The 11,142-nt window shown below is 30.3% G+C and overlaps 1 non-coding gene across 1 annotated transcript; it reads right to left on the bottom strand.

Moving 5' to 3' along the window:
- Nucleotides 1–225: 225 nt before the first annotated feature.
- Nucleotides 226–298, bottom strand: Trnak-uuu. Its single transcript has one exon. It is a non-coding gene; the product is annotated as a tRNA-Lys (tRNA).
- Nucleotides 299–11,142: the final 10,844 nt, after the last annotated feature.

Raw genomic sequence — 11,142 nt, 5'->3', positions numbered from 1 at the left:
TGATACATTGCTACTCTACTTGCTTTGTAAAACAGAAAATCAGATGAATATCAAAAATATCTGAAATTTATAAAAATGTATTGGTAATAAAAAAAAATCTAATCAGTTCTATTTAAAACGTTTAGATTAGCGAATAACTTGTATTTACTATTATAAGTCATAACCATAATGATACATAAGCATAATCAAAGTGTTTGTAGTATAAAAAATATTAAAAAAATAAACCGCCCGAACAGGGACTTGAACCCTGGACCCTTGGATTAAAAGTCCAATGCTCTACCGACTGAGCTATCCGGGCTTGTATTAGTGACCGCCTCGGCCATTTAAATATTATGCGCATTAGTTCTATTAGTATCGCACGGTGAATGTAAATTTATAAATGACTTAATACTTTAACCATATCGACTCGGATGCCGCCGCTCCGGCGGCATGGTCGTTTTACCGTTGCGCTCGGATGCCGCCTATCCGGCGGCATGATACGTTTTACCGTTTCACTCGGATGCCGCCGTTACGGCGGCAAATCGTGTCGTCACGAACTAAATTTACGACATGTGATTTTTTTTCATACTTATGAAGTTAATTCACTATTTAGTTCATTTATTGATTAATTTATAATTATTTTCATAAATAAATATGATAAAATTAATTTAATAGCTCATAAACACCATTATTTTTTAGATATAAATGTTACTAGAGATTTTATTTTATATATTACTTGCATATATATATATATATATATATATATATATATATATATATATATGTATATATATATATATATAATGTATGTAAGGTATTATACATATGGATATTATACATACATGCACACACACGTATATAAATACATGTAATAGAAAAAATAACGGTATTACTGGGGTTGTTCTTAATACGGGCACCATAACCGTATCTATTCTTCAGGAATATAGTTTTTTTTTTTTAATTTTTGTATTTAGTTTTTATTCCGAATATATTTGATATAATTTTTATTAATTAATTTTCATAAACATCTGTGTAAAAACGTTTTTTAAACAATAACATGGTTTGTATCATCATACTTTTATTTTTTTTTTAAATTTTCTGTTTTATTATCATACTAACGATATTTAAAAGCAATATTACCACATTTTGAAAAAATTCCGAGTTGAGAGATATGTATAGCACTATAATATACCGAGCGCAGCGCACCGTCGAGCAGTCAGGCTCCCGAGTGGAAAGTGTTAATATTTACATCTTTATTATTTATTATAACTATAATTTCTATATTTCAATAGCTCACTGGTGAAAGAATGGATGCACGTCGTCGTACGGGTGCAAATTTTCAACAACGATTTCTGGAACACGGATCAATCGATTTGAATAATTTAAAAAACATTCGATTCGTATTTCTAAGGAGACGTGCTGATTAGTTTTTGGCAAAGGCAGGTCTAGTCGTTCCGAAGATACGGGGCAAAAAGTGCTAAAAACGGTACCTCAGTTTTAAGAGAACGGAGCGTCCGATTTTAATAATTAAAAAAAATTTTACTTGTATTAGCAAGATGAAGAACTGATTGAATTTTTGGGAAGGCAGGTCTAGCGGTTTTAGAGATCTAGTAAAAAAAAAGTAAAAAAGAATGCAAAAATAATCATTAGACATATGTACATCATATTATCAGATATTTAATAGAGATTTTAATAATGTGTATCAATTTTGTTTACTATGGGTTTCGTAACATCGTTTGTCTGGCGCTTACGCGCTTCGATAATTCGTCTCTGTGCAGCTAAAGCAGTGCGATTGCTTCGGAAAAAAGTTCAACATTTGCAAAATATTTCAAAATAAAAAAAAACATTTTTTTCCTAAAAAAGTCAATTTTTTTAAAAATATAAAATTTCTCAAAAATCATTTTTTTAAAAAAAAAACAATTTAATCTTTTTTTTAAAAAAAACTTTTCGTACGGAAAGTTTCAGCAATTTGCCCCTTACGTTACGCACGATGCCATACACCACTGCAACAAAATGTTTTACCTCGCGCTTGTCAATACTGCTAGAAATTTCACTATATATACGAGGTCGGTTATTCGATACATGGGTCTGGCGCTTCTCGGGAAACTGATGAAATTAAGGTAAATGAGTAGCATTCAAATATTAGCGTAATTAAAATGATCGAAAGATCGATGATCAAGAGAAGAAATTCTCAAAATTACCGCAGAAGCAATGTTGACCCTTCTTTTGTTCTTAATTTTTTTGAAATTAACGGACATTAGAAAATAAATATTTTAATATACGGAAATAGACTGAAACTGAGAAATGGTTTTATTACATATACATCTCTGTTTGTTTTAAAATATATCCGAGAGCAAAGTTCTAGCAAAGTCGCACTTTTCATCACCTTTATCAAATCCCAGATTAGAGCAACAGATTATTTTACCTCCTTCTTGACAGTACTGCTAGAATTTTAGCTATAATACAATGTTCGATTTGGGTTTATTTCACGGCATATAATGCTTAATCATATTGAAAGATGATCGAAAATCGAGAGTTCGTTCTCAAAAATACGACAGAAGCAAGGTTGATATGCTGTTATATTGCCCTTATATTGCTGTCTAAAATTATATCTTACTTTTCTTGACATTACTTGAAAATTACTAAATTAATAATTTATTAGCGCACATGTTTTTACCAGTTTCAGAGCTGAACTCAATTGATATATACGGCAGATATGAATTGTGAATACCTAGCACTTCTCGTAATATTGACCATTATCAATTATGCTTTTTTACTATTAATTTGTTGTATTAATTACTATATTATTAATGCATCAAAAACGTTATAACATTTTAATTGGTTAATTGATAGTTGAAAAGAAAATGCTACTTATCTTTGATTTATTAACTTCCCGTAGGGTAAGTTATAGTAATCGCAAAAAAATCGAAAATGAAAATTTTTGCATTTCTCGACGTTTTAAAGGTTTCTGAATATTTTGGCATACCTTAGAAAAAATGGATGTATGTGTGTGTGTGTGCGTGTGTGTGTGTTCGGATACAAATTTTCGTCGACGATTTCGAGAACACCGATCAACCGATTTAAATAATTTAAACTAGTGGGGCGCATGGCATCGTGCCTTAAGGCAAATTGCTGGAACTTCCCGTACCAAAAATTATTTTTTTTTTGAAAAGATTAACATTTTTGAAAAAAATTTACTCTGAAAAAAAATAGAATTTTGAGGAACTATATAAATTTTTGACAAAAACTTACATTTTGTTGAAAAATTTATTTTGAAATATTTTGGAAATTCTGAACTTTTTTTCAAAGCAATCGTACTGCTTTAATGCATAGAGACTAAATATCGAAGCGCGTAAGCGCCGCGTCGCTGTCTAAAGCATAAGCATTGGTACGGAACCCATAGGAATGTTAACAAAATGTATACTTATTGTTAAAATCTCTGATATTGTTAAAATCTCTGAAAAATATCTGATAATTTGATGTGCATATGTCTAATGTCTAATGATTATTGTTGACCGCCAAATATTATTTTTTTTTTACTTTTTTTACTAGATCTCCGAAACCGACTCCGAAATCTTCATCTTGATAATGCAAGTAAAATGTTTTTGAATTATTCAAACCGGACGATCCGTTCTCTTAAAAACTGAGTTACCGTTTGTGGCCCTTTTTGCCCCATATCTTCGGAACGGACCTGCCTTTGACAAAAACTAATCAGCACGTCTCCTTATCAATACGAATCGAATGTTTTTCGAATTATTCAAATTGCTTCATCCCGGGTTCCCGAAATCGTCGACGAAAATTTGTATCTGAACACACACAAATGCACGCACACACATACACACACATACATAAATTTTCTCTAAGGTATGCCAATATATTCAGAAACCTTTGAAACGTAAAGATATATAAAAATTTTCATTTTCGATTTTTGTGCGATTACTATAACTTACCCTACGGAAAGTTAATTATAAATAAATCAATTTATCATCTCCAGAACATTAACAATCGTCATTTCATTTCGAATCAAATTTCAAAAAAAAAAATATTTGCCAAATTTCCACAAAATTGAAAAAGTGCCCCCGCATAGTCACAGTCTAAACGCATTTGCAAATAATTCTGTGCGACATTTTCACTTATACTGTGCTTAGCTTGGCGGCATTTTCACATTTTTCAATAATTTTCACAAAATTGAAAAAGTGCCCCAGTACATAAACAGTCTAAACGCAATTGGGTAAACATTTGTACCAGAGTGGCGCTTAGACTGTGCTTAGCTTGGGTGATTTTTTGAATTTTTTTGAACAAAAAAAAATTTTTGAAAAAAAATTAGAAACAAAAAAATTTTTTTTCCAAAATCAATTATTTTGTTGAAACAAGCAGAAAGTTCTTTAGGTAATTTAAATCGGACACTTAGTTCTCTCAAAAACTGCCATTTTTTTAACATTTAGCTCTGTATTTCCGGAACCGCTGGGCCAACCTTTGCCAAAAACTAACCAGCTCATCTCCCTATCAATAGGAATCGAATGTTTTTTAAACCATTCAAATCGGTTGATCCGTTCCCTCAAAAACTCGCTTTCTATTTTCTGCACTCTTTGCTCCATATCTCCGTAACGGCTGGACCTGCCTTTGCCAAAAACTAATCAGCACATCTCCCTATCAATAGGAATCGAATGTTTTTTAAACCATTCAAATCGGTTGATCCGTGCGCCCGAAAACGTGGACGAAAAAAAGCGGACATACAAAACACACACACACACACACACACACACACACATCCATTTTTTCTGAAGTATGCCAAAATGTTCAAAAACCTTCAAAACGTCGAGAAATGTAAAAATTTTTGATTTCGATTTTTGGACGATTACTATAACTTACCCTACGGGAAGTTAAAAACATTCGATTCGTACTGAGAAGGAGACGTGCTGATTAGTTTTTGGTGGGGGCAGGTCTAGCCGTTCCGAAGATACGGGCCAAAAACGGTAACACGGCTTTTAAGAGAACAGAGCGTCTGATTTTCATGAAAGCAGGTCTAGCGGTTTCGGAGATCTAATGAAAAAAGTGAAACAAAAAGCGATTTGGCGGTCAAAATGATCATTAGACATATGCATATCAAATTATCAGATATTTTATAGAGATTTTTACAATAAGTATGAATTTTGTTTACATTCCTATGGGTTCCGTACCAATGTTTATCCGTTAGACGGCGACGCGGCGTTTATGCGCTTTGACATTTCGTCTCTATGCAGTAAAGCAGTACGATTGCTTTGAAAAAAGTTCAGAATTTCCAAACTATGCCAAAATAAAGAAAACTTTTTTCTTCGAACAATTTTTTTTTTGTTTCTCAAAAATCTAATTTTTTCAAAGTAAAATTTTTTCAAAAATGTTAATTGCTTTTAAAAAAATAATAATTTTTGGTATGGGAAGTAACAGCAATTTGCCTTAAGGCACGATGCCTTAATTGCCTTAAGACAGAATTCCACTTACAGCCAGTGGTGTTGTCGAGCCGGAACGCGCCGGAACGTCGTTCCGGCAAATCATTTTTGGGAAGGAACGCGTTCCGGCAAGAAAAAATATAAAAACATCGCTACATACAGAAAATGATTTAATAAGTAAATTTTATACGTTATTATTCAACTAATTTTTATTAAATGTTATTATTGTAATAAACATACATATATGTGCACAAAATGGGTTTTGTAATAATTTTTTGTTTCTTTCCTTTTCGAACGGAACTGGAAAAACATAAAAACCGGTTTTAGAACCGGTTTTTAAATTTTAGCGTTCCGGCAAAAAAATATTAGCACAAAACCACTGGTTTTATCAAAGTCGTTTTTAATTTAGTAACAAATTGAGGTGTATGAACTTCTTATAGAAAAAATAATATTTATAAATTAAATCTTATATTCATTCGCATTTCTTATACGCTAACATCTACATCATAGGTTCCTATTCATGTATTTTTATAGCCTTACGTGTGCCTATACGTTGCATTCTATACTACACGCCTTACATCTATACCATACGCTATATTTTATTATATACTCTCAAATCCCTACATTATATACCGAATACACCTAACCTATATCTACTATATATCCTATTACCTATAATTTCCCTTACACGCTACATTAACCCTACCGAGAATCGAACCCGGGTCCGCCGCGTGGCACGCGACGACCTTAACCACTACACCACTGTAACCCTACAATCAACCGTCTTTTTTCGCGTGTCGTCGCGCCACCTTAGTATTAATTATCTAATTAATCAGAAAATAACCCGCGGAAACAACAGTGCGTCCCATATTGTATTATTAGTGGGGGTACCCGATAGGGTAGTGGTTAAGGTGCGCGACTCCCACGCGGAGGTCCCGGGTTCAATTCCCGGTATAGACAATAGATAGGTAGAGATAATACATAGGGCGTAAGGTAAACCTATATAATATAGGTGAATATATAAATTAGACAGTAGTATTTATAAGAAGTAAAAGGTCTGTAGGTATATAATAAGTTAATGACGGTATAGGTATCTCACGGTATGATAGATAGATAATAGATATCTATCGATGATATACAATAATATAATATAGTATGATAGGTAGGTAATAGGTTATCTATCATATTATTAGGTTAAGTCTTATAAAGTATTGTGATAAATCTTGAGTACTTTTATATCATAATAAATACCTGTAGGTATTAATGAATACAAATAATACCAGAATAAATATGATTAATGTCATTGAAGAATATAAATTATGTACTCAATGATTCCCTCATACTTGTACAATTTAATGTATAGACTAGCTGTGTATAATAGAGTTAATTATATAAAAAGTCAATATATTAGATTTGTGAGTTCTTATCGAAATATATCAAATTTTTTTAACCGGATTTTAAATTTTAGCGTTCCGGCAAAAAAAATATTAGCACAACACCACTGCTTACAGCTAGTTATCAAGTTAATTAAAACATTTTAGAGGATTTATTCTCGAAATACATATGCATATATGTACACACCTCGTGACATCTTTATCAAATGAAACTGCAACGAATTGTGTTGCCTCGCGCTTGCTAGTACTGCTGGAATTTTAACTATATATACGATGTTCGTTTTCGTTTAACGCGGGTCTGGCGCTTCTTGGGAAACTAACGTGAACTAACATGAAGCATAAACAAATTCCTTACAAATAGAGATTATCAAACCCTCGAGAAGAAATTCTCAAAAATACCACAGAAGCAACGTTGACCCATTTTTTTGCCCTTTAATATTATATTTTGGTTTAATGGACATTCAAAAGCAAATCTCTAACTATAATCATGTATTTCAGATTTCAACCCATTCACTCGCGCATTGCAAAATTTATATGTGTTTTGTCGCCGGAGAGGCGGTATCCGAGTGGAAAGCGTTAATATTGCATTTGAACAGATAACTTGTGGCGGACGTAGCTCAGAGTAGCATGTCCGACTCACATGCCGGAGATCGATGGTTCGACTCCTGGCGCTTTCAAATAATTGTTAATTTGTAGAATACAAGAAAAAAATTGAAGTAAATAGGAAAAAGAAGAAGTTTAGAATATGAGAAGAACATATTGAGAAACAAGAAGAAGAATGAAAATTGGATGGAAGATTAGGATTTAAGAAGAGATAGTATATATATGATGAATGTATAAGAAATATATATGTAAGAATTGTATAGAATATGATGAAGAATAAAATGAATAATGTGTGTGGCTAAAAATGCTGTAAAGCGGAGGCCAATAAAAATTTAAAAAAAAAAAAAAAAAAAACAGATAACTTATATTAGTGTAGTATATTTTTTTTCTTTCAAAATTAGAAAAGATTAGTTAGTTGCACGTCAACAATTTTGCATATTCACTTCGTTCCCAAAAAAATTAACTTCTGTTAATTCCAAAATACATCCGAAAACAGAAGGTGTGATCTATGTATTTAAAAATAACTAGACAGAAGCACTTGCATAATGATTTAAGCAAATTTTAAAAATATATCGTTAATCTAAGAATAACACAATTTCGAAATAAAGTGCTTAATGAGCGACGTTTCCCAAATAAATGGAAACCAAATTAACCGCATGTCATAAGTTGCAAGTTTTAGTACTCACAGAATTGTAGAATCTTGTAATTCATTTAAAACAGAATTTTGAATGAAATACATAAAAAAATCGAAAATGAAAATTTTTATATATTTTAACGTTCCAGAGCTTTCTGATCATTTTGGCATACCTTATAATTAGAAAAAATGGTTGCATGTGTGTGTAGTTGAAAAATAGTTCAATTTTTTTAAAAAAATCTAAATATAACTACTACGACTTTAATAATTTAGTTCGGTTCGGGCGTTTTTGAGAAAACGTCGATCGAAGGTCTAATTTTGACAAATGCCGAAAAACGATACTAATTTTTGCAAACTTTGACGAATTTTTAAAATTAAACGACTTGTCGTAGGGCCGTAATATTTTAGTATGATCTATAAGACCATGGATCTAACGTCAACAAAATAATAATAAAAATCGTCAAAAAAATTTCAAAATCGATTCAGAATTACGGGCTAAAACCTGGACATTTTTTTTTTCACTTTTCTGCTATTTATGAGGAAACGGCTTGGTCGATTGTCGCACAAAACTGACAAACATTAATCCTCATCGAGATACATCTAATGGCTTTTAAATTTTTGAAATCGGTCCAGCCGTATTTAAGAAAACGTTGATTTACGACAGAAAATCTGTAACACACACACACATACACTCACATACTTTTTCCAAATTTGTTCTCATTTGATTGACAATGGCTTGAAACGTCGAGAAAACATAAAATTAGCAAATCGGATTTTTTTAAAGAAAACATAAACTTCTCCTTCGGGTAGTTCAAAAACTCAATTTTTTCAAAAAAGTCGTTTTTTAAATTCTCAAAAATCTAATTTTTTTCAAAATTTTCATATAAAGATTTTTTAAACGATTTAATTTTTAATACGAAAAGTTCCAGCAATTTGTCTTAAGGCACGAAGCCATGCACACCTAGTTTAGAAAGAAATCTCATTAAATATATCGAAATCTGAATATTGCTTATTGTGAATGTTTTTGGGAGGAAACTCATTATCGTGTTATGCATTGATTAATATAAAAAAAATTCTTATGAGTATCTCGACTCACTAAGAAACAAATTATACTGTTTAGTTACTCTAATGAATTTTTAATTATAAAGTGCTAATTTTTGAATACTCAAAGTCAATGTTATATATTCGACGCCGATCAACTTGCTTATTATTGTGGCAGGTCAGTCTAATAAACAATGAATTAGGACCATCTGAATAAATATGCATATATCAACATCAACTTATACATATACATATGCGAATATTCAAACAAACATCTCAAATATTGTTTATTAAAGCTGTCTAGACGCCACAGTTGGGCAAGTCCACTACCACATAAATTATTTTTTATAGTAGCGCTGTGGGAATATTTACTACGTAGTTATAACAATTTACATTTTTAAACCCGTTATTATTTTTATTATCAAAAATTTAAATGAATGAATCTACATATTTATTTTATAAAATAAATGTGAAAATTACTCTTTGAACAGTTTTCAAGTGTTTCGATAGTTTTGACTATCAGGGCAAAATTTGAATAAACAGATGGCTGATTCTGCTGTAAAATAGACCAATGTCATGCCAAGGCTATGCTACTTTGCGTTTTTCATATAAAATGGTTCTATTAAAAAAGAAATCGTCTGCGTCTTTCTGATGTCTCATGATAAATATATGATTCTCTCATGATAATACATGAGAGAAGTTAAATTTTATATGTAAAACGTCTGATCACAGCAAATACATAGCATTTTGGCAGTTTTTAGTACCATTTTATATAAAAAACGCAGCGTAACACAGCCTTGCCATAACATTGATCTATTTTACGGAAAAATAATCTGCCCCTATGTCCTAAATTCTATTCATCAAACATACAGAGTTAAAATAAAAACTTTTAAAAATTAATTATAAAAGTAATTCATATATCATTTTTATGACTCAAATGAAACGTTCTAATTCATAAATAAATTGAAATATCTTAAAATTGCAAATTATATTAGTTTTTAAAAGTTGAATTATAAAAAAACATATAAAACTGTCTCAAAAATATAATTCATTCAGATTATTCGAGTAAATAGTTATTCCATACAGATTCGAAACGGTCAAAACCGATTTTTTGGGGAAAAATACTATTCGAATACCAGTTTTATAGAATGTCGGTTTTTGTATAAATTGTAATATAAATACATAAAGTTATAATAAAATTCTAACTTAAAAATTAAACATTTAAACATAAAATACAATCACTAAAAATCATAATTGCAATGTTATCAACAGAACAACAGAAATAATTGAATACAGAATTAAACAAGAAGCTAATGATATATACTTAAAAAATTGTAAACGATAGTACATAGTTAAAAAAAAATCATAAATGATAATTCTTATCTTATAATTTGTATTTTGCAGTATAAGTAGTATTGAGAAATACCGTTATATATTGTTATTACAGTTGCATTTTATTAACGATTACAAATGAATTCTCAATATATAATTTTATAGGTTCATTTTACACACAAAATCTATTAATAAAATACTATATAAAATCTATTATGAATAAAAATATAATTAATTAATAATTAAACGTGAAGATATATAAAAACTCTACGGGAAGTTAATAAAAAAAAAATGTAATAATCTTGTATGCAAGGGTTCAATTTCTTAATTATGCTCTTAGTAATTGTTTTGAGATTTCTTTCTGAACTAGTGGGTATGGCATCATCGGCAAAAAAAGAGATTTTTGAGAATTTTGAAATTAAAAAAAAAGACTTTTTTGAAAAATTGAGTTTTTTATATTTAGATTTTTTTGAAAATTTTGAACCTTTTTTGTTTTAGAATACAAGAAACTGCCTATAATAGATTTGATATAAAAAATTTGCATTCCATAGTCAATTGCTTATTAAAGCTACTAAACCATTGTTCCTTTTTTATTTACTTATTTATCTCTTATTTATCTTATTATCTTTATCTCATATTTTAATTATTATTTAATAACTCTAATTGATGTATAATATGGAATGAATAAAATTGTTTTTTTGTATTCTCAATTGTCCTTGGTCGACGTTCA

This window comes from Ctenocephalides felis, unplaced genomic scaffold (genome assembly GCF_003426905.1).
Source record: "Ctenocephalides felis isolate EL2017-DRISC unplaced genomic scaffold, ASM342690v1 CF-g0.4_SCAFFOLD_03571, whole genome shotgun sequence".
In the NCBI taxonomy this organism is placed as follows: domain Eukaryota; kingdom Metazoa; phylum Arthropoda; class Insecta; order Siphonaptera; family Pulicidae; genus Ctenocephalides; species Ctenocephalides felis.
Note: the sequence above shows the minus strand (reverse complement) of the source record. Positions and strands in the feature narration are given on the sequence as shown.